Raw genomic sequence first — 23,783 nt, forward strand, 5'->3', positions numbered from 1 at the left:
TAGATGGAGACCAGCTGTAAAGTAGAGATGGTATTTGTGTTTCTTTAGTGTTAACATATTTATGAAATGTTCTAGGTGAATCACAATGTATGGGATTGCATGTTAGGCTTAGACTTTGGGTTTGAGGGTGATACATTATTTGTTTGGCAATGTGTAAGAAGCACTTTATGGTTTGCGCCTGATGTAGATTATTGTTGGAATTGGGGGTCTCCAGTTGGCAGAGGCCATGGCTTCCTACCAAATAGACATCCCCTCCTCCAGTCAGGGCAAGGTGGATACACGTTAGTAGATAATCTCTGCTCACCCCCTGGGTAGCTTGGCAGAGCAGACAGGCTTATCTCCAGGGCAATGTGTAAAATATTTGCACCAACACCTTCAGTCATTCTAATGAACACCTCAAACGGCCCCCACACAGGTATAATATAAAAATAATATTTTTATATATTTTTAGGCAGACTTAAAACGGACGTAAACCAACATAAAATATGCTTCTTGAAACAAAAGTATTCTTCTTATGGAAAGTGTTCTTAAAACATAAAAAGAGTCTGTTGCAAAAGATTGGGCAATTCAAAATGCACCCCGAGCAGTCTTTGGTTGAAAAGGACTGCCCCTCTCTTCATGGGGACCCTGGGCGCGGGTGCGCGTAAGAATGGAATGCCCCCATGCACTGTACCTCTTGAGGGTTACTCGGATGATTGATCCCAACAAGATCTTCCTTTTAGCCCGGTACCGCACTTCACTCGGGTACCGGTACGGGCTTCCAGGGAGGGGCTCGGCGATGGATCCCTTCAGCGCCGGCTGACGCCGGTGATCCACACACTCAGCGCCTCCCTCTCCCCCCAGGAGGACACGCGCTCGTCTGAGGCACACACTCAAGCGTTACCTGGGGGGGGAAGCAGCAGGCAGTACGGCTCCTGGGTTCCTGGTGACGTGAAGCTCTTGGCAGACGCGCTGGACCAATCCCAGCGCTGCTTCCGTGCTTTTCTCCTGATGACTCGGCGAGTCGCGAGCCACTCACAGCGCTGCCTCTGGAGACTCCGGCGATGACGTCAGGGCCCATGGGCCAATCACAGCGCGGCGGAGACGACGAGCCCCTCTTCCCTCACGTCGATCTTCTCCGCGCGATTCCTCGGCGGGGGGCCCCTCTGGACCTCGCGGCTCCAGCGGTGGAGGTCAGGGGCGCTTGGGGGAAGGCACGGCCGTGGCCGCAGCGGTGATCTTGGGTCAAACAGGCACCAGGGGGAGAGCGGGCCAGCAAGGCACACGCCGCTCTTGTTCTCCTCCGGTGCAGCTGCACGAAAGGGTGATCTTCCCGCTCTGAAGACAGCAGAGCGTTACAGGTCAAAACGGCAGGAATTTGATGGCCCTGATTCCTGGGATCAGGAGGCTAGCTCGACTTCTAGCCCTTGGAGAGTTCTTCTTGGCAGGAGGGGGACCAAGCACACAGCACAGTCCCCACGGTCCCTCTTAGGCAGGACAAGACAAGACAGCAGGTCAGCTTCCAGACACACAGCAATGGCAGCACTGTTCCTGGGGTCTTCTTACGGTGTCCTCTTCAGCAGGGAGTCTCCTCTATAGTCAGAAGTAGTCTGATTCTAGTGTACACGGGTCTTTCCTTTATACAGAAAATTGTCTTTGATGCCTTTGAGGTTTTGTGATTTAAGCACGGGTCGCCCTTGTCCAGACTCTTGCGGCAGGAGTCTCTCGGTCCTGGGGAATCTTTCTCTTTGAAGCAGGGAGGCAGGGACATCCGTCATCCAGCAGACAGGGGAGCCGGTATCGTAAAGGCAGGGCACAGCCCAGCACCATTCCTCCTCCCCCTAACCTTCAGGGGCAGCCAGCTATCATCCCACTGCTGGAGCTTTCCCAGACCCTGTCACACTCCCTCTAACTCGCACACCCAGGCAGGCCCACAGACAGACTGGACAAGAAATTAGCCACTTTCTAAAATTTTCAGACACAACATTTAAAAACCACCTATGCTAAAAGATGTATTATGGATTTCTGAATCCTGAGAAACCAGGTTTGGATTTTCTATCTTGTTCCTGGGGGAAGATAGGCAGGTACCATGGGCCCCCAGCCCCCTCATTCTGTCCTATGGGCAAGGTAGCCTTGCTACAGTGAAAAACGAATTTGGCAGTAATCCACTACTGCAGCATGCCCCTTACATCTGTACAGGCCCTACTAGGAGCACTTGCACTTTGGCACTGATCAGCAGTGGCAAAGTGCCCAAAGCATCTAAACTAGCAAAACGTAATCCAGCATAGAGTCAAAAACATAGGAGGTAGAGATCAAAAAGTCAGGGGAAACCACGCCAAGGATGCCAGGTCTAACAATTATTATTAATTTTTTTTTCTCAAAGAAATATTTTATTGCTGACGTGACTTCAAGACTCCTCCGCTTCGACAATGCACATGTTCAGTCGCTCCATTGTTTTTTTTTAAATATTTTTATTTTGCTTTTAATACAAAACCAAAACTTCAAAGCAAGCATGAATACACAATGCACAATAAATATCCATCCATATCAACATGGCAAGGCACACAATAGGGTACATTATCCTCGTCCAGCCAGGCAGTAGCCAGATTCGGGTGGCCTGGGCACAGCCGATATATAGGGTCTTAGTTACATCACATGCGGGTCCTGGGACATCGCAATATTCAAGGCCCCCTCCCCGGTCCATCCTGTAGTAGGTCCCCATCCGCTGCCTCCCCCCCCCAATGTTTAAATCAGAATAGTTGATCAATGGTGCCCATATTTTACGAAACTTCCGTGGGCAGCCCCTAGCATTGTAGGTCACTTGCTCCGCCACCATGTATAAATCAAGACTCGCCCGCCATTCAGTCAAGGTGGGTAGTCGCAGGGCCCCCCAGTATTTGGCAATGTCTCGTCTGGCCACGACCAACCCTAAGTTGGCGAGGACAAGCTTGCGCCTCGGGATGTCCACTTCGGTAGGGATCCCTAAAAGAAGAAACTTCGGTTCCAGCTCTAGTTGGACTTCTAGTATATTATTCAGTTCTGCCACAATCTTTTTCCAGTACGTTTGGACTTTGGGACATTCCCATAGAGTGTGTATGTATGTTCCATGATCCACATGACAGCGAAGACACTCGGGACTTGGAGCTCGCCCAATTTTATGCAGTCTTGCCCTATCAAAATAGACATGGTGTAATATTTTTTATTGGATGAGTCGCAACCTTAACTTAATGGCCACCTCCCGTGGATGCATGAGTGCCGCCTCCCAGTCGAGATCGTCCAATACCCCAGTGGTCTTTTCCCATTTGGCTCAGAGGGGGCCCAGGTGATCGGCATGTTATTAAGTAGCGTTTTATAGGTATACGAGATAGCCTTAGCTGGGATCTCCTCCTGAAGGAGTCTCCCCTCTAATGGGGCATATTCCGGTAGTGTCGCCCCATCCAACCCTTCCGCCCTCCATGCATGCTTTAGACGGAGGTTTGCAAAAGGCTGGGTGTTGTGAAGCTGATACCGGACCTGGAGTGAGCGAAAGGATGCCAACACCCCTTTGTCTAAAACATCCCCCACTCTAGTAATACCAATTAAGTCCCAATGCTTAAACCCTCGCAATTTTCTAATATCCGTCAATCTATTCCTGCCTTTCCACGCTTCTATCGTTCTCTGGGTTGCTTGCAGCAAGCGGCCACCTCCTCTGCCCCATAGAGATAATGCAAGTGCATGTGTTTCCTAAATTGCAATCTTTCCAGCCTATATGTCGGGCGGTCCCACAATAAGATGGGAAGCTCTATAGTATGTCCTAATGTCTGGTAGGGCCAAACCCCCGTTATAGGGGTTCCTCTGGAGTGTTAGTAGTGCAATGCGGGGACGGGCCCCATCCCACAGGAGAATACGCAGTTCGTGGTCTATGGTTTTAAACACTGTTTCCGGTATTTTGGTGTAGGTGTTCTGCAGAATATGGAGCAATTGAGGAAGTGTAATCATTTTATACATGGCGGCCTTGCCCATAATTGTCAGCGGGAGCCTTCTCCACCGCTTGACATCCTCCTGGAAGTTGGAGATAACCCGCTGGAGGTTGCGCGCCAATCCCACCACCACATCTGTGGTTATATATAGACCCAGATACGTAATGCCTTCAGTTGACCATTTCAATAGCTGGTATAGGCCTGGGGCGTCACTACACCTCCCACTGGGTACAGAATGGATTTTCTCCAATTGATCTTATACCCAGCCTGGCGCCCATATTCCTCGAATATCAGAAACATGTGAGGGAGTGTGTCTGCCGGGTTTGTCACATAGAGTAAAATATCATCTGCATACAGGGATATGAATTCCTCGTGTATTTGATGAGCTTCATCAACAAACCCTCCCAGCCCTGGGACGGCTCTGATGACGCAGGCAAGGGGTTAAAGTATAAGGGCAAACAGTAAGGGATAAAGGGGGCATCCCTGTCTAGTCGCTCTCTGGATCTGTCAGGTGCTCGAGAAGGCGCCAATCACCCGAACTCTAGCCTCCGGGGTCGTGTACAGTAGCGCAACCCACTCCCTAAACTCCAGGCCAAAGACAAACCTCTCTAATGCACATCTCAGAAAAGGCCAATGGACGGTGGCAAACGCCTTTTCGGCGTCCAGGAGCAGGTGGGCCTCCTCCCGATCGCGGACAACGTCCATCCAATTACCCACTCTGTGCAAATTATATTGTGTGGCCCGTCTCTGCATAAAACTGGTTTGATCACCATGTATCAGGGATGTGATGACTGTTAGGAGCCGCGTCGCAAGGATAGTAGCCAATATTTTGTTGTCTATGTGTAGCAATGATATGGGACGGTAGGACCCACACTCTTCTGGGGGCTTCCCCACCTTGGGTATCACCACCACCGTCGCCAATCTGAGATCGGGTGGGAGCCTTCCCTCCTTTTTCGAGGCCTGAAACATGTTGAGTGAGTGTGGAGCCAGCAGGGCACTGTGTGTCCTAAAAAATTCCCCAGTGAGCCCATTTGGGCCTGCAGTTTTCCCGGTTTTCAGGCGGCCGATGGCTTCGACGACCTCCACCAGGGTGAGATCACCCTCTAATCTCTCCCTGTCGATTTGCGTAAGACTCTGGAGTTCAATCTGTTCAAGGTATTGAGCTATATTGGCTTCACTAGCTAATGTCTGTGGTGCATAAAGTGCTGAGTAGTACCAGGCAAAAGCCCCAGCGATGTCTAGAGGTGCGGTAACGGTCTGGCTGTGCTCCCTAATGGAGGTAACCCATCTTGACTCTTGTTCCTTCCTACCCAGCCAAGCCAACAGTTTACCTGCTCTATCTCCTGTCTCATAGAGTCTATGCTGAACGGCTAACTGGTGTGCCCGTGCCTCCCCAGTAACCAGTGCCTGATATTCTCTTCTAGAAACGTCTATTTGGCGGAGGATATTCTCAGTCGGTGCAGAAGGGCAACTATTTTCAAGGTCCAATCGCCTGTGCTCCAGGTCTATAATCTTTTGGGTTTCCCGCTTCCTCTTGTGGGCAATAATATTTTGAGCCCGATCTCGCAACACTGCCTTCTAGGCCTCCCACAGAGTAACAGCTGACTGTACCGAGACAACGTTTTCTCTAAAATAAAGCTCAGTTTCCACCGCTAGTTATTTGGCCACCGCTTCATCTTTCAGTGCCCAAGCATTTAGTCGCCACAAAGCACCCCGACCTCCCCTGCGTGTACCCAACCTCATGTGTAACACAACCTCCCGGCTTTCTGCCTCAGGAGGGAACAACACACAGCAAGGACCTACGCCTGCTTGGGATGCTCTTTTATGTGCTGGCGACTAGAACGCTGCAGGTGAAGCCTCCCACCCACCCAAGATGGCCGCTGCTAGTTCCGAGGTCCGTGTGTCTCAGCGCCTGAATCGGCTGAGCACCGGATGAGCACCACAGAATGCGGGAAAGGAGCTGACGATAGCCGAATGGTCAGCAGAAAGCAAGGTCTGTTTCAAAGTGAGTTGTAGGAAGGGTTTTAACGTGAATCTTAAAACACGACGCTTTTAAAAGTAAAATTAAAATAGGGCACAACAGAGAGGTCCACACACACAACACAACCTCCCGGCTTTCCGCCTCAGGAGGGAACAACACACAGCAAGTCCATCCTATCACCCTCCCCACACTCTGCTGGTACCCCCACAACCCCCAAGCACGTCAACTGGACAACACTGGTGTAGGTAAGCCACTCAGAGGTCTGTAACCCACCCCCCTTTCCTCACCCACTCAACTACCACACACTACAAAAATGACACTCTATATGTCAATCTCACTTTCCCACAGTAACGGCAAACCCACTACGACTACAACTCACTGTATACTTCCCTTTATCGTGGCTAGAGTTCAAAAAGTTCACCAAGCCTCAGGAGTCGTGTAGTGTGGGTAGGTGGGCGTCCGGCCCAAAATCTTAATTCCTCCTCACCCTCGCACTGTGGCTGCAGTGCCCGATCAACCACCACCGGGGGGCCCGGACCCGTGCCTCTAGCTGTTGAATCTGTTCCAGGAGGGGATGTTCACAGTCCATAGTCAGCGAGTCCCGCCTCTCCGATAGGTCCGACTCCCCATTCGTCGTCGCCTTCTGAGACACACGGGACTCACAGTCCAGAGCAGTGTTTTCATCTGTGTCCGACATTGTGATGTTCCTCTCCCTTGGTCTCAGGGATCGTGCCGCCATAGCTCCTCCAGGGGTCTGACGTTTCAACACTCGTCGCCACCGCCGCCTTTCCTTAGGCCGTTCCCAACTAGAGCTCGGTCACTGGTATGTAGAGGGGGCCGGCGGGCCTCGGCGCAATCGGGGTCTTTCTTCCACCCAACACCACGCCTCCTCCGGCGTCTGGAAGAACTGTGTAGTCCCTTGGAAGGATACTTTGAGTTTGGCTGGCAACAACAGCATGTATTGGATGCCAAGAGCATGGAGTTTCACTTTTACCGGGTCAAAGGTACGTCGCAGCTTCTGGACATCACGGGAGTAGTCAGAAATACCATCACCCTGGTGTTTTCGTATTAAATCTCGCCCTTCCTGCGCAGCTCCCGGAGGATTAGGTCCCTATCCTGAAAGTTCAAGAACCGGGCAATTAATGGTCTTGGGGGAGCCCCCGGCTGTGGCCGTGTTCCTGGCATTCTGTGAGCTCTTTCTATAACAAAGCAAGAGGAAATCTTCATTTTCGGGAGGGCATCTTTAAGAAATGTTAGGAGAAAGTGGCCCGGGTCCGAGCGCTCTGAGTTTTCTGGAAAACCTACGAAACGCAGTTTGTTTCTTGGGGCCCGATTTTCAGCATCGTCCACGCGCCAGGCCACGTCTTTCACAGTTGCCAGAAGCCCGGCCACCGACTTACTTGTGGATCGCGAGGTGTCTTCCAGGTCTGCCACACGTTGCTCCACCTCTGTAACCCGTTCGGAAACCTTACGCAGGTCCTGACGCAAAAAAGAAACCTCTGTCCGGACCTCCGCAATTTTCCCCTCCAGCGTCTCACGAGATGCATGGATCGCCTTCAGTAACACGTCGGTATCTGGGCGGGATGCCATGCCACCCTTCGCCCCAGCAAGGGTCGACAGCACCTTGGCAAATTTATCTAGTTTCTTCTGCTTAGAAGCCTTGGGATCCTTATCTTTCACCATCTTGCCCCTGCGTCCCGCCCCGCGTTCACCACCACCACAGGATCCTCGAAACACAATGCTCTCCGGGGCAGAGTCACAGTCAGTTGCGACAGGGTACAGTCGTCGTCTTGGGAGACAAGCCAACAGGGAGACAGTATATGCAGCTCCCTACCAGGGACACCCAATCTGTAGTACCGGCTAGGTTTCTGGTTGTGACCGCACGCACCTGGACTGAGGGTCTTTCCACACATTGCAACCCCTCAACACCACACAGGATCGGTTATGGGCTCCTCTCCACTGTTAAAGTAGCGTTACAAGGTCACAATAGTCACCAGTGCTGCGCAGTCTCACATCACGCAACTCTGCAGCCTGGCAAACCGGCCCTTTAGTGCTCCCACAGCCAAGGCAGCATGGTAATGGCTGGTGGTGATAGGCGGGGCGGCAGCGATAGCCCTTCAGTGCAACATCACGGCAAAGCAAAGCACAGGACCGGTAGGGAGCAAAGTCCATCACTTGAGGGCACCTCCAGCGCACTCGCGTTGTGCAGTCTTCAGGCCTCCATTTTCAGCAGGGAAGCCAGATGCCCAGGGCCTCTCTGCCAGCACTCCTTCTGCTCCCGCCCTCCCCAGTCGCACTCCGCCCCACAGTAGAGGGAGCCGGTCTCGGCTCCTCAGACTCACTCTCTTCGCCGCCACACACAGTATTTACAGGACGCTCTCCCCGCAGGCAGCGCTCTCCATCTGCTGTAGGGGGCCGCCCGGTCTCGCCAGCACTAGATCCGCAGTCAGTGTCCGCCCCTCCTGTAAAGCACCCTGAGCTCCTCACCGGTCACACAGCTCCTCGCGCCCAAGGCAAAACGAGCGCACCACGGACATGAGCCACAGCGCGGAAATGCACTCCAGAGAAAGTGCACCGCAGCCGGCTCAGTGATGTAGAGAGCCAGGCGGGCTCTACCCTACAATGTAGCAACACTCATGCATCCACTCCACCCCTCAGGGCGGGCACGCCCCGAGGGTATAATAAACCCCGGGGAAGATCGCTCGTGGTCTTCCCGGCAACCTGATCCCAGAGTGTCTGTCCAGTCATTCACGCTAATGCCCCATGTGACAAGGCCCTGACCCCATCACCACATTGGCGACGAGGCCGGACTGCCCTGCGCGTGCTGGATACGACGAGGAGTGACGGCGCATCACGGAGCCCGCTCCCGCTCTGCTCCGGTCCGCGGCCTGCCCACGCGCCTTCCCGTCGGAAGCGCTTTCAGCTGGCAGGGCCGGGACCGCGGAGCGCCCAGGGTGAGTGCGCGATCATTGCCCCCCCTGCGAGCGCCTCTCGGCCTACCTGGCTGGTTGTCCGGGCGACGGCTGCCTGTGTCGAGGCATACGCCGGACCGTGAATCCGGCTGCAGAGGCCGGTGAGGCTCCGCGCCACGCCTCCGACCCGCCTCATGGGCACCACGCACCTGTAAGTGCGTCAGGCGACGCTCACCACGATCCTGAGCCTCTCCCTCAGGCGACGCTCTCCCGCCTCATGTGCACCACGCACCTGTAAGTGCGTCAGGCGACGCTCACCACGCTCCTGAGCCTCTCCCTCAGGCGACGCTCTCCTCCGGAGTCTCTCCTCTTGTCAGCTGCCCCAGGCCCAGCGCGGAGAGCGCGAAGAGCGCGAACGAGCGCGAGGCGGCCCCCGGTGGCTGCCTGCGGTACTGCACGCGCCACCATCTCCACGTGGCTTCGCCTGAGGAACGGCGCGAGGAGCGCGACCGAGTTTGTCAACCCCCACACAAGGTGCATACTGAGCCCCAATGGGTGTCACAGATAGCAAATAAAGCTCCTATTAGCATACGTATAGCCAAATATAAAGTGGAAAAAAATAAAGGAATAAATTGGAAAAAAATAAATAAATAAAGAACGCACCATGTCCCAGGAGGGGGGAGCCCCAGCGTTGCAGGATGGGGCACCAGCACAGGCTGCACAGCCTCCACCACCTGTCCAAGCAGGACACATCCCAGCACAGGCCCAAGCCGCAACACCCGGCCCGCAGACTGGCCATCATACCCATTCAGGCGCGGCGCCGTTGCCGCCGTTCAGTGAAGCGTCTGACCCGGCCACTGCGGCGGTGAGATGGAAGGCGTGGGTTCGCAGGCTGAACCATTATTTCAAGGGCTCCAGGGAGACAGATGGCGAGGTCAAGAGGTCCCTTTTGATCCTATACGGTGGAGCAGAGATAGACGAGCTCTTTGAGACGCTCCCCAACACAGGAGGTGACAGCGACTACGAGGCCGCGGTGGCCGCGCTAAACAAACACTTTGACCCCCAGCTAAACAACGATTTCGAAAAGTTTAAATTCAAACGGGCGTGGCAAACGGGCTCCGAGTCGGTAGACATGTTATACGCACGGCTACGCCGGCTGGCGAACACCTGCCCGTTCACGGACCCGCGTGAGGAAATTCGGGATCAAATCATTGTGGGGTGCCGTTCAAAGCTGCTCAGGAAACTAATCCTGCGCCAACCAGGGATTTCGCTGGATGAGATCCTGATTCTCGCAAGGTCGCATGAGCTGTCAGACGTGAGGGCTGAGGAGATGGAAGCGGCGCTATACACCCCGGTAGCTACCCCCGCACAGACCAAGCCAGTACAGATCAAAACGGTGAGAGTGGAAGCAATCCACCGGAAACCTGCGGCGAGTCGGCCGCATCAGGTGACTACGACAAGGAATCTGTGCGGGTACTGTGGAGAGGCCCACTCCGCCACCGCAGCGTGTGCAGCGAAAGGGCGCACGTGCTCCAAATGCGGCAGGATGAACCACTTCGCGAAGGTATGCCGAGGCGGAAATTACAGGCCGGCAGGGACAAGGCCGAGAAACATACAGAGGAGAGTTCATCAAATGTCGCTTGAAGAGGATGCCGACCCGCCACCAGACAGCCATGCTCAAGAACGGCCTCAGTGGTACGAGGATGATGAAGACGACGAAGTCTACGTCGTCTCATACGTAGGCAGAGCATCCGCAGCGTCCACGAGGAGAAGACCCCCACCGATGTGTTCAGTCAAGGTGGATGGCACGACAGTACAAGCACTCATAGACACTGGGGCATCCGTGAATGTTATGGACTCCGAGCAGTACAACCAAATGATGCCGAGGCCCGAACTGGTACCGTCCCAAGCGAGAATATACACGTATGGAGGAACAGAGCCCATGCCGCTGCGCGGAGTGATCACGACAACCATCAGACAAGGGGAATACTCCACTGTAGCTAAGTTCCATGTCACGGAAGGAAAGAAAGGCACGCTACTAAGCTGCCACACCGCCGAGGACCTCGGATTAGTGTTTTTCGCTAATCAGGTGCACCAGTCACATGCAGAGTTCTTGATGGAGGAGTTTCCAGAACTGTTCCGAGGACTAGGGAAACTCAAGAACAAGAAGTTCAAACTACACATAGACAAGTCTGTGCGACCGACAGCCCTAAGGCACCGGCGTGTCCCGTTCAACCTGCGGCCGCAGGTGGAGGAGGAGCTGAGGAAGCTTGAAGAACTCGGTGTAATCGAGAAGGTGACCGGGCCCACACCGTGGGTCTCTCCACTCGTCGTGGCGCCCAAGCCCAAGCAACCTGGAGCTATACGGCTGTGCGTGGACATGCGTCTGCCAAATGTAGCGGTGAGGAGGGAAAGGCATATCACCCCTACCATGGATGACATCATAGCGGACCTCAACGGTGCCAAATGGTTCTCCAAACTCGATTTAAACGCAGGTTACCACCAGCTGGAGCTTGAGCCAGACAGCCGCTACATTACAACCTTCTCCACACACGTCGGGCTAAGGAGGTATAAACGACTAAGCTTCGGAGTGTCCTCGGCAGCTGAAGTATTTCAGAATGCAATCAGAGAGGTGCTATCCGGACTGAGTGGGGTCATCAACTTGAGTGACGACATCCTGGTGTACTCTGGATCGCTTGAAGAACATCACGTACACCTGAGAGCGACCCTCAAAAGGCTATCAGAACAAGGCCTGACACTCCACAAATCCAAATGTGCCTTCTACCAGGACTCGGTGGACTTCTTCGGTTACATCTTCACCCGAGAAGGCCTGAAGGTTGACCCCAGGAAGGCCGAGGCCATCCGGGCTGCCAGCACCCCGCAAAACCCCACAGAAGTCAGGAGTTTCCTCGGGATGGCAACGTATTGCGGGAGGTTCATCCCCAACCTTGCAGACCTGGCCGAGCCACTGAGGCTACTCACCCGCCATGACCATAAGTGGGACTGGACAGTGGCGGCGAACACGGCGTTCCAAGCTATCAAGAACAGCCTCCTGGACACCACAGTGATGGCGTATTTCCAGCCAAAGAGGAAGACTGAACTAGTGGTCGACGCCAGCCCGGTGGGCCTGGGAGCGGTGCTCCTTCAAGAATACGGAGCTGATGTCTGGAAACCGGTGGCGTACGCCAGCAAGGCTCTCTCGGACACCGAGACCCGCTATGCACAGATCGAAAGAGAAGCCCTGGCCATCAAATGGGCGTGTCAACACTTTCACTTGTACCTATGCGGCCAGGAGTTCCGGGTGATAACGGACCACAAGCCCCTTGTGCCCCTATTTGCAGGATCAGCGAGGCTGGCCCCTCCAAGGATCGAGAGGTGGGCCGTCCAGCTACAGGGCTACAACTTCAAAGTCATATTCCGCCCGGGGGTCAACAACCCAGCGGACTACCTGTCGAGACACCCGGACTGCACCAAACCAGCCACTAGACTAGAGGAAAGTCAAGAAGCAGACGCCTTTGTGCACTTGATCTCAGAAAACGCGTGTCCAGAGACAATGACACTGAAAGAAATTGGGGAAGCAACGGAAAGAGACGAAACACTATGCCGAGCCAAGCACGCGCTCAGGGGGAACCAATGGGCGCACTTCCTGGATGGAATACATGGGCTCAGGCCGGAGGTCAGTCATGCCCGCCAGCAAATGTGGCAGATCAAGAATGAACTGAGTGTCGGGGATGAAGGTGTGGTCCTACGAGGGCATCTAATAGTGATACCGGAAGACCTCCATCCCAGGATTCTGTCCCTCGCTCACGTCGGGCATCAGGGAATGGCCAAAACAAAGGCCAGGCTGCGGTGCCGAGTCTGGTTCCCGGCGATGGACCTCAAAGTAGAAGAGATGGTGAGGGCCTGCCACGCGTGTCTAATCACCGGAGGAGATCCCGACCCGGCCCCTGTTATAACGGAGCCCTCCCCGACGCTGCCCTGGACCAACCTGAGCCTGGACTTCGGGAGTTTCCCGGATGGTCGCCATACCCTGGTACTAGTGGACTCTTTCTCCAAGTTCCCGGTGGTGGAGGTGATCGCCTCCACAGCTTTTCCCCAAGTCAAACGGAATCTAGACAAGATCTTCGCGACCATGGGATTGCCGGAGGAAATTAAAACAGACAACGGTCCTCCCTTTCAAGGCCGAGACTTTCAAGCCTACTTGGACGCCCTCCAAATCAAACATCGGAAAATCACCCCCTTGTGGCCGCAGGCCAATGGAGAGGTGGAGAGACTTATGAGGACCATTAATAGAGCCCTGAGGATTGCCGTAAGTCAAGGAGAAGATCCGGAATCAGCTCTAGACCGATTCCTGGGAGCCTACCGACAAACGCCCCACAGCACAACCAAGTGTGCCCCGGCCCATTTACTGTTCAAAAAGGCCCCCAGGGACATCATCTCGTCCGCAAGCACGTGGACACCACCTGAGCGAGATGGGGACGCCATTCAGTCCAGAAGAGATGTAACCAACCAGAAGGCCAGTGCGGCCAGACGTGCGAAGACATCAAATCTAAAGGAAGGAGACACAGTAGTGGTCCATGACCGACACCCCGGATGGAAGTATAGGACCCCATATGAACCGGACTTGTGGACCGTTGAAAGGATCAGAGGAACCATGGTGACTGTCAAGAAAGGTGAACAAAGAGTCACGCGAAATGTGTCATGCTTTAAACCAGCGAGGGGAGGAACAGAGGACCAAGGCGAGGAAGAAGAGGTCGGGCCACGACAAGCCGGTCTGTCTCCAACAGCCTCATCATCGGCGAGAGGATCTGATGATCAAACGTCGGTCGAAGACCAGAGGAGAAGCCAAGATCCGTTGCCGTGCGCATTGGCCGACAATTCCCCGACCTGCGGAGCGCAAGGAGAGGTGTCCCCGGCTGGGGACACTCAATCACCAAAGGGCCGAAGCCAAAGATACAACCTTCGGCCAAACCCTGGCCCAAGCCACAAGTTACGGGACTTTGTGTGTACCTCCCCCTGAAGACCAAGAACTGGTGATGAAGCAGACTGAAATGAAGGAGGGATGTAGAGAGCCAGGCGGGCTCTACCCTACAATGTAGCAACACTCATGCATCCACTCCACCCCTCAGGGCGGGCACGCCCCGAGGGTATAATAAACCCCGGGGAAGATCGCTCGTGGTCTTCCCGGCAACCTGATCCCAGAGTGTCTGTCCAGTCATTCACGCTAATGCCCCATGTGACAAGGCCCTGACCCCATCACCACAAGTGAGAGGACAGCCATGCCAGCGCTCCTGGTCTCACACTGCTCCCAGCCGCCATCTTGTCCGGGACTATGCGCCGATTCGCGCACCGAGAAAGTCTCCAAAGATGCCTCCTGCCTGAATCAGGACAACACCAGGCCGCCTTGCGCACGTCCACGCATTCCGCTCCCCAACGGTGTCCTTTTTACTGCGAGGAGGAACAGGATGATGACAGGATTTTGTCAGGGGCCAGCGGAGCTCGCGGTAAACGCAGCTACCCGGCCATAGTGCTGGCCACGCCCCCCCGCCTGATGTAGATTATTGAATGTTTTGGCAGAGAAGCAGGTATAAAGACTGGTGCTTGCTGACATTTGCTGTATTTGATTTGACACTAGTGCAATTCCTAACAAGGTCAACTCTGCTTTCCATGTCTCTGACCTCTGTAAATCAAATATCATTAACTTGAGTAATAGTAACACCTGTTTTCTACATTGCTGAAGAAATGGAAGGAATGCCATATGCACCAAATTATTACTAGTGTTGATTGAGTTAGGAGCGGATTCAAACTAGAATTGGGGGCATGCAAATTAAGAGAAAGTGAGGACAACCAAGATTCATAACAAAATCACTTGAAGCTTAGGGGTAAGCAAAGCAAATACAGACATGTCAAAGTAAATGAGTAAGGAAACCAGGCACCATACATAGTCCTTTTCTATATATAGCACCTTCTGTTTGAGGTGGTCCTGCTGCAAACAAATGGCAAGAATTAAGAGCCTTCGTACTCTGTGAATGTGAAAGAAACACATAGTGATAGATTCCTTACCTTAGAATTCCCCCCAGGCGTCAGACTGGATCTGGAAAGTTTTCTTCCGCAGTACCTCTGCGGGTCGGTAGGTGGCCTTGTGCGGCTACGTGTCCGTCGTTGGCGTCGTGGTCACCGAGATGATGTCGCGGGCGCTACTTAGGCGCCGCCCACCTATGCTGACGTCAGTTATTTCTTTTTCTGCGCCAGCAAGCGCAGATCTGAGAAGAGCAGGTTCCTCTAGTCATTTTTCGACTGACTTTTTGAGGCTTTTTATCTCTATTTTTTCATTGAGTCTTCGACTCCTGGTGCAGTTAGGATGCCTGTTTTTAAGTCCTACGAGGATTGTCATCGCATGATGTCGGTGACGGATCCGCGCTGGGTGTGTCTTTTCTGCGTGGGGCACGACCACGACCCTAAGTCGTGCCCCGACTGCCGGGCCATGGTGCCGAAGTTTTTGCGGGAGCGGTCCTGAAAGCTACTGGTGGCCTGGAAGTTGGCTCTGCGCCATTCGAGGTCCTGGTCCCGGTTCCGTGGGAGGTCGATCCCCAGGATTCAAGTCTTCCCACTCGGGGCCAGGTAAGGCGAAGCACAAGAAGTCGAAGAAACGTCATCGTTCTCTGACTTCCCCTCGCCGGTCGCTCGATGCGGCTGAGGGTGCGGGTGGTGCATCCCCCGAGGCGCTATCGGAGCCTGTGGTGTCGCTGCCAGCCTACCCGCCCTTTCCGGGTCCGTCGGCGACTCCGGCCCAGATACAGGAGTTCCTGTCGGCCATGGCTCACCTCTTTGAGGTGTCGGGTCCCGCTGGTGCGTCTTCGGACCCGCGGTCCCGACTAGAGGTCCTTGCGTTCCATCGCTGGTGGCTCCGGTCCCGGCTCGCTGCCTGCTTCGGCCCCAGCGCTGCGGGACCTCCATGGATCCAGGTCGACGCTGGTTGACCTCATAACACCTCCACCGACGTCGACCCCACTGGCACCACTTCCGATGTCACCCACTTCTCGGGACGACATCGCCCCCGGTTTCAGTACCGAAGGGGACGTGGCGTTGGTCCGGCGTCGGTCGATGCCATTCGCGACGTTGCTCGGGGATTTCTATCCCCATGTCCCTGCTCCTTATTTTTGGCCTGTGGAACGGCCTATGGAGGAAGGGGAGGACTGGGAGGGGTCTGAGGACCTTCTTGCAGTTGATTGCGAGGATGACCAGGACTGGGCAGAGGAGTTTGGGGATGCCAGTGGTCTGGATACCTCACCAGACTGTGACATGCTGTCTCCTCCTACCGTGGCTACGGAGGAGGGCGCTAGTTATGCGGTGGTGTTGCGTAGGGCAGCCAAGGCACTACACCTCATGCACCCTCCTGTGGCCGTCACGACTAACCTCCTGACAGAAGTGCTTCAGCCAGCAGCTACTTCTGCCGCGCCACTGCTCCCCTTCAACGAAGCACTTTCCGACGTTCTTTTGGGCACCTGGTTCAGGCCCTCCACAGGGGTTCCTGTGGATAGGAACATGGCCTGACGCCATCCCCAGGCTCCGGTTGACTCCATTTTCCTCTCCCAACACCCCACCCCCAAGATCTTGGCTGTCCAAGCCTCTGCTTCTCCGACCGCCTTCCCTTCCACACCACCGGATAGGGAATCCAAGAAACTGGATCAGTTCGGAAAGAAGATTTTCTCTTCTGCCAGTTCTGTGCTGCGGTCCGTGAACACCACTCTCTGTGGGATTCGTTGGCGCAAGTGCTGCCTCAGTGTCTGGAGGAGACCCGGCCAGCTCTGTCCCAGGCTGTTGCAGAGGGGTGAGACGCAGCTAAGTTCATGATTCGTTGTGGGCTAGACACCGTCGACTCACTGGGCAGATCGATTGCAAGGACGGTCGAGGTTCGATGCCACGCCTGGTTGAGAGCAACTGGATTTTCAGGGGATGTCCAAAACACACTTATGGACATGCCCAAAACACACTTATGGACATGCCCTTTGTTGGCCGTCGCATCTTCGGCGACAAATCAGACAGCGTGTTGGAGCGGGCCTATGCCCAAGTCCTTGGGGCTGTCTGCAGTCCGCCCTCCTCCACCTTCTGCTTTGCGCTCCTTTTGAGGCACCGGAAAGGGGGCCCGCGGCATTCGCAACAGAGCCACAAGCCTGCGCAGCAACAATCTCAGTGTGGTTGCGGGTTCCGCCGTTGCGGACCAGGGGGCCAGCGGGCTGGTCAGTCCGCCTCCACCCCGGCCACTTCTGCCTCCAAACCTTCCTAGTCTGAACTTTCAGGCCCATCAAATACCAGTGGGCGGCAGGCTTTGCTATCACCTCCCCCACAGGCACACCATATCATCGGACAGGGGAGTTTTAGAGATAGTCTAAAGGGGCTACTCCCTCCACTTCTAGACCACCCCTCCAGCTATGCCACCTCGTTACCACTGCATTTCAGGGGATCACTTGGAGCTTCTTCAGCAGGAAGTTGCGACCCTCATGGCCAAGGGGGCCATCAAGTGCATTCGGATGCCAGAAGTAGGTCGTGGTTGCTATTCCCACTACGTTCTGGTGCCCAAGAAGGACAAGAGCCTGCGTCCTATCTTAGACCCCCTGGAACGTCAATCGCTTCCTCCACAAAGAGAAGTTCAAGATGCTCACTCTGGCTCAGGTCTTGTCTGCTTTCCACAGGACTGGATGGTAGTTCTGGACTTGCAGGATGCTTATTTCAGCATCCCAGTCCTGCGGGACCACCGGCATTACCTGCAGTTCACGGTAGGCCAAGAGCATTGTCAGTTCACTGTGCTCCCTTATGGCCTTACCAGTGCAGCTCGGGTGTTCACGAAAGTGATGGCGGTGGTCGCAGCTCATCTGCGCAGATCTGGGGTTTCAGTCTTCCCCTATCTGGATGACGGGTTGTTGAAGGTGGGCTCGCCCCAGACAGTCGTCTCCCACCTCCAGACTACGGCCGACCTCCTGCATTTGCTGGGGTTTTCCATCAGTGTGCCAAAGTCGCACTTGGTTCCCTCTCAGAAGCTCCTCTTTATCGGAGCGGTTCTGGACATGGCACAGTTTCGGGTTTATCCTCCCGAACTGCGAGTTGGGGATATTTGGGCTCTTATTGCGATCTTTCAGCCCCAGTGCCGGGTTTCGGTCAGAGTGACTCTGAGGCTGCTGGGCCTCATGGCCTCCTGTATCCTGCTGATCGATCACGCCAGATGGCATATGCAGGCTCTGCAGTGCGACCTGAAGTTCCAGTGGGCGCAGCTTCAGGGGAACCTGTCCGATCACGTCCAGATCTCGAAGGGCACTGCACAACAGTTGCAGTGGTGACTCACGAACCGGCATTGGGTCGACGGCAGTTCCCTCTCCATTCCCCAACCGGAGTTATAGTGGTGATGGATGCGTCACTCCTGGGATGGGGCGGCCACATGGGAGAGGCGGGGTTCAGAGGCCTCTAGTCCTTGGCGGAGTCCAAGCTCCATATCAACCTTCTGGAGCTTAGGGTGATCGGCTTGCACTGAAACCATTCCTTCCCTCTGTCAAGGGGAGAGTAGTGCAGGTGTTCACAGACAACACCACCTCCATGTGGTACTACAACAAACAGGGCGGGTTGGGGTCGTGGACCCTATGTCAGGAGGCTCTGCGTCTCTGGACATGGCTGGAACATCAGGGTGTTTTCTGGTGGTTTAACACCTGGCAGGATCTCTGAATGCCAGGGCAGACAAACTCAGCCACAGGTGCTTGATGGGTCACGAATGGCGTCTTCACTCGGAGGTGGTACAAGGTCTCTTTCAGCAGTGGGCAGAGCCTTGGTTAAATCTATTTACCACCGAAGAGAACGCACAACGTCATCAGTTCTGCGCGTTGGAATTTGCAAGGCGGCACTCGCTCGATGACGCTTTTCGTCACGAGTGGATTTGCGGTCTGTTGTACGCCTTTCGACCTATACCACTTCTGCCCAGAGTACTGAAGAAGATCAGGCGCTACCGGGCACAAGTCATTCTTGTGGTTTCGGACTGGCTCGAGCTACTCAGTATGAGCATCGATTCTCCAATGAGACTGCCTCTTCGGGAGGATCTACTGTTGCAGCAGCAGGGGACTGTCCACCAACCTTTCCAGCCTCCACCTCTTTAGGTGGAGATTGAGGTGCGGCAGTTGATTCTTTTCGACTTTACTGAAGTTTGTGATGTCATTTTGGCAGCCAGGCGTCCCTCCACAACATTTTTGGCATGGTGCACAGCAAAGACTGTGGATCCCCTTTCTGCTCCACTTTCTGAAGTACTACTGTTCCTTCTTTCTTTGGCCCGACAGGGCTCTGCTCTGGGCACTATCAAGGGCTATCTTTGTGCTATTTCGGCCTTTCTCAGGCTCCCTGATCAGCCCTCCCTTTTCAAGTCCCCTGTTATATATAGATTTCTCAAAGGCATTACACACCTTTTTCCTCCTATTCCTTTTGTGATGCCTCAGTGGAACTTGAACCTGGTTCTTACATACTTAATGTGCACTCCCTTTGAGCCCCTTCACAACTGTCTCTTGACCTTGAAGACTGCCTTCCTGGTGGCCATCACTACCGCTAGGAGAGTGAGTGAGCTACAGGCTCTTTCTTGCTAGCCTCCTTTTATTTCAGTCGTGCTCAGGCCCCGTCCTTCCTTTTTGCCAAAAGTTGTTACGACCTTTCACATTGGGCAGACTATTACCTTGCCCACCTTCTTTCCACCTCCGCAGCCTTCCAGGGAGGAAGAGAGGCTCCACAGCCTGGACCCAAAACATGCGCTCTCATTTTATCTCAACCGCACACAACCGTTCCGGGTGGATGACCAACGTTTTGTTGGCTACGTTGGCACCAAGAAAGGTCGGGCGGTCCACAAGAGGACTATCTCCCGCTGGCTTGTGTTGTGTATCACAGCCTGTTACTCGTTGGCTAAAAAGGAACCTCCGGTGGGGCTGTGTGCTCATTCCACCATAGCTACTGCAGCCACTACTGCATTGAGATGTGGTGTCCCCCTGCAAGACATCTGTCAGGCAGCTATTTGGGCCTCGTTGCACACGTTTACTAATCACTACTGCCTGGACAGCCAGGTCTGGAGAGACGGCTACTTTGGCCGTTCTGTTCTCCGTGACTTTCTGGTGTGATCTTTGTTCGCAGATCCACCATCGGGGTTGGAATTGCTCGGCTATCTATTCTAAGGTACGGAATGTATCACAATGTGTTTCTTTTAGATGAACAAGTTACTTACCTTCGGTAGCGATATATCTGTAAGAAACATTAGTAGTCATAGATTCCTTACCGCCCCACCCATCCTCCCCGTTCTGCAAACTGATTTCTAGGGTTAAGTTCATCCCTTTTAGGGCCCTAGTTTCAATGCACCATTGGTCAGTGCCTTGCATGGCTCTGCGTTACTGGCGTGGAAAGTCGTGTACAGAACTGATGTCCACACGCGTGGGCGGTGTCTAAGTAGCGCCCACGACGTCATCTCCGTGACCACGACTCCACGGATGGACGCGGAGCCGCACAACGCCACCTACTGACGCACCGGGGTACTGCTGACAAAAACTTTCTAGATCCAGTCTGACGCCTGGGGGTAATTCTAAGGTAAGCAATCAATCACTACCAATGTTTCTTACAGATATATCGTTATCGCAGGTAAGTAACTTGTTCATTTAGGATCACTGTTCGTTACATAACTAAAATAAAGAATTGAAATAGCTGCATGCCAAATGCAGTAGAAATGGATTAGAATTCTAGCAAAGTTGTTCTGATGTAATGTAATGACTTTGAAAATACAGTGATAGTGGAGCAAGAATAAATCAGACTGGCAAAAAGAAAGAGCATACATTTGTAGACGGGCAGATAGCTGGGAAGGGCCAGTCCTACAGATTGGAAATGTAAATGTGTATCCAAAGTTAACCATCAGTGCGATGCAACAGTTACTATTATGTTTTTTACGCAGGTGTTCCAAATTCTTAAGAGTCTGGGAATTATTCAGAAGCTAAACAAAAGAAGCTGTCCCAGTTGGCATTGGGCATTTTACAATCAGATTTCATTGTCAGTTCGTCGGGAATTAGGCAGAATGTGTGGCAGGAGACCCTCAGCAGATTGAAAATGGCAGAGCACTAGTGAGAAATGCAAATAGAGCTCTTTATTAACTGAAAGTAGGACGGTGTGGACTTCTTTACTGATGTTGTCAACATGTGTGTATACACTTTTGTCTTCTTTTAGATCCCTCAGGGAGGCTTGTTAAAGGATACTTTTCAGATGAGGTGTTCTTTTGCATTTCATTATGCTTTTCCTTCAACGCTTGTGTTGTCCTAAGTTTTACAGAAGCTCTGGTAAGACAGAGCAGCAGTGATCCCGTTACACAAGCTTATTTGATCAGGATTAGGTGTGCCAACTACTGTCACTCAGAGCGTGTGTGTCAACTGTTGAGGCTGCCATACAAAATAAATCTCCTATCCAAGCAAGGTAGGAATTCCTTTAGCTGATACTGCAACCCCTCAATCTGTATTAGTGAAGATTGAGTTTAGGAATTTAGATACATTTCTCTTCCCTTCTAAAGCAACAGATATTTTGTCAGCTAGAAAACTTGGTATCAATTTATGGAGGTCGCTGGGCGTTGTTTGCCCCAAGATGTTCTGTAAAGCAGTTTAACCCCTTAAAAGGCAAAGCTATGCAATGTATGATGCTCTCTTGGTGCCTGAAAATGCTTATGTGATAGGTACTTTAAAAGTCTTTGTCAGTGTTAATTTCTTTTCTGATGGATACTTTTAACTAGATTCTTCACCTTCTGGTGCCTGGTGGTAATCACAATTTGAGGAATCTTTTAACCACGGATTTCTCACCTTGTGAATATCCACAGGCCTAAGACTGGCTTCGGAAAATGTTCTCTGCAATTTCCTTGTGCGTCAGTAGGTGGGCCATGCGGCTCCACATCGGGTCCATCCAGCATTGGATTTGACGTTGGGGCCCCTACATAACCCCTACCTATGCAAACTGTTCCTTTCTTTCAGTGCCTTCCCACGAAGATCAGGAGCTCGCTCGCTCCCTTGAATTCTGTTAGGAATCAGAGTTTTTTTCTTCAAAATTTAACAGTGTGCAAGGGACGAGTGCCTTCCTACAACATCAGAGTTAAAACCCTGTAAGGATTAGCACAATCATAGGTTGATGATGGACCCTCATGAGGTCTGTCTCTGGTTTCTGGCTCCTTACATGATTTGATGTTATGCATTTAGTGTGCCAAGATCAATCTGAAGCCCATCCGGGATTGCAAAGCCAAGTTGTACATCACATAACATTGACAAAAACCTGGTAAGGCCTGATCCCACTCGAAATTGCAGGTGCAGCCTTGCTTCTTAGCCCGATCCCGTGGCCAAACTTCTTTGAGATCCAATTCATCAGGTAGGTTAAAGAAGAAGAGTGGCTCTTCTTCATCCTGCCACTCCCACCAAGTGGAGTCAGGTGACGCCCTGTATACCTCCAGGCCATGTACCTGGTCTCAATCTTCGCAACAACCCCTCATTCAGATGGAACCCAGGTTTCCTGGTTCATCAGCGATGTCGCAACAGATCAAAAAATTCTTCAATGCCATGTTGTGGCCCTTCTTTGACCTACCTGATCCACCTGGAGTGCTTATGGCTCTTAATGATCTGAGGGGGCCCCATTCGAGTTACTGCCGGCAGATTAATTAATTCCTAACAGTGCTCCTTGACCCTCTTAGAGGTCAGCCTGGACTGTTTTACCAGTGCCATTCCAAATGCCTTTTACGTTGCCAAGATTGATTTCAGATCCTTATGTGTGAACACCAGAGGGAGAGACAGTAGCCCTTTCAGACTCTGAAGCAAATCCCCACAACCTCCACTGAAGTCTCACCCTCACACCTACTAGCCTACTCTGATTCAGAAAACTCTTCCACTCCGTTATGACCTGCCTGACCTTGATGATTATAGTAATGTTTATGATGATGAAAGCGTTTTCCTGGACCTACAAGATGCCAGTAATCTGAAATAGACACGTTCGTGATAGATTCCTTACCGTTGAATATCCCCAGGCGTCAGACTGTATCCAGAAAGTTTTGCTTAGCATTACCCTCGCGCTTTAGTAGGTGGCGTCCTACGGCTCCACATCCGTCACTGGCGTCGTAAGCGCTCAGATGACATCACAGAGGGTACTTAGGCGCCACCCATGCACGCTGACGTCAGTTCTATCTTTTTCCGCGTCAACAAGCGCAGATCCGGATAGAGCACTTACCTAGTTATTTTTTTACAGCTTTTTTAGACTTTGTCTTGCCCCTTATTCTCCGGGTGCACGTAGGGATGCCTGGATTTAAGTCCTGCAGGGCCTGCCGCCGTAAAATGTCGGTGGCGGACCCCCACAATGTTAGCCTCTACTGCCTGGAGACTGATCACAACTCCCGGGCCTGCCGGGACTGTCGTGCCATGGCTCTGAAGGCCTTTAGGGAGCGGTGCCAGACGTTGCTGGAGGTCCGGCATCCGTCACACCGCCGCTCTGGGTCTAGGGGCCGTTTGCGGGACCGCAGTCGTCGCTCCTCGGGCTCCAAGTCTTCGCCCTCGGACTCCGGTAAGCGACGCCATAAAAAGAAGTTGAAGAAGCACGTTTGCTCTCTGACGTCCCCCCGCCGTTCCTCAGATGCGGATGAGAGGGACAGGGACTCCGCCGCTGTGGCTCCTCTGGAGCCTGGGAGTCCCACGGTCTACCCACCCTACCCGGGTCCGTCGGCGACTCCCGAACAAGTGCAAGAGTTTCTTGCTGCCATGCACCGCCTTTTTAGGCATCGGGCTCCCTCCGGCGTGCCTTAGGGCACCGCGGACCCGTGTCCAGATCCTGTCTGCTCTGCCAGCAGCTCCAGCCCCGGCGCCACTGGATCCTATGCCATTGGCTCCCGCGCCACGAGGTGCAGCGTTGCCGGCACCGGCCCCAGCGACGCCTTCG

At 53.4% G+C, this 23,783-nt stretch overlaps 1 protein-coding gene across 4 annotated transcripts in view; it reads left to right on the forward strand.

Moving 5' to 3' along the window:
• Nucleotides 1–23,783, forward strand: part of USP24 (ubiquitin specific peptidase 24) — a 2,099,319-nt gene that overhangs the window by 1,393,909 nt on the left and 681,627 nt on the right. The gene's annotated exons all lie outside the window — the stretch shown is intronic.

Source organism: Lissotriton helveticus, chromosome 1_2 (assembly GCF_964261635.1).
Source record: "Lissotriton helveticus chromosome 1_2, aLisHel1.1, whole genome shotgun sequence".
Lineage (NCBI taxonomy): Eukaryota > Metazoa > Chordata > Amphibia > Caudata > Salamandridae > Lissotriton > Lissotriton helveticus.